The 865-nt window shown below is 29.5% G+C and overlaps 1 non-coding gene across 1 annotated transcript; it reads right to left on the bottom strand.

Moving 5' to 3' along the window:
• Window positions 1-62: 62 nt before the first annotated feature.
• LOC112211844 (U6 spliceosomal RNA) lies at window positions 63-171 on the bottom strand. Its single transcript, XR_002945741.1, has one exon. It is a non-coding gene; the product is annotated as a U6 spliceosomal RNA (small nuclear RNA).
• Between the last annotated feature and the right edge of the window lie 694 nt (window positions 172-865).

The raw sequence follows: 865 nt of genomic DNA, 5'->3' as shown, positions 1-865 counted from the left end.
TTTCAAGAGCTGAAGAGATGTAGTCAACTACTCTGAGGCCTTGTTGAACTGTGGAGTGTCTTAAAAATGTGGAACGCTTCACGATTTTGCGTGTCATCCTTGCGCAGGGCCATGCTAATAATATTATTAACTTTGCAGGAGTGAGGTGGGACAGGAAGCTCCAACACTGTCCAATCTGGGAGGCATTAGAGAGAAACGTATAATGTTGTAACTGTAAAACTCAATGCTATGCTTATATTCTTGACTAAAGGACAAAATTATAACCGAGAGCATATTGAATACACGAAATAACTAGTAACAAAATATTTTACGAAACTTAAACGAATAAAACATAAATAAAAAGTAACTTAATGTAAAACAAAATGAACACATGAATAAATTGAGTAACTAACTTAATTTAATACATAAACATAAGTTAAAATATACATGAAAGTAGTTTTAAATATACATAAAAACTCATGAAACATTTATAAAATATAAGTTTAGGCCTAAAAAAAACTTAATAATAAGCAACATATATAATCTATTTAAAATATTCGAACTACAAAAATATATTTAGAAATGATTATAATTCCTTATATTTTTTGTTTAAAACTATGAGTCATAGACAACTGCGTTTGCTTTACTTTGAATTATATTAACAGAATAATAGATATAATTATTTTGATCAAAAGGAACATTAAATGCATTTAAATGCATCACGTTATGAACAGGGATAATTGATAACTATCAATAAAATTAGAAACTATTGATCGTAATCAATGTATGGCATCGATGTGAAACATTCACGATCTTTTAGCGATACATCGATACATTTGGAATTGCTAGCCGTTCTATCCCCTCTACTGGTTCAGTAATGAGTGCG

The sequence above is a fragment of the Halyomorpha halys genome, unplaced genomic scaffold, assembly GCF_000696795.3.
Source record: "Halyomorpha halys isolate HHAL.00 unplaced genomic scaffold, Hhal_1.1 Scaffold493.1, whole genome shotgun sequence".
Lineage (NCBI taxonomy): Eukaryota > Metazoa > Arthropoda > Insecta > Hemiptera > Pentatomidae > Halyomorpha > Halyomorpha halys.
This window is presented reverse-complemented; position numbering and strand designations above follow the sequence as displayed.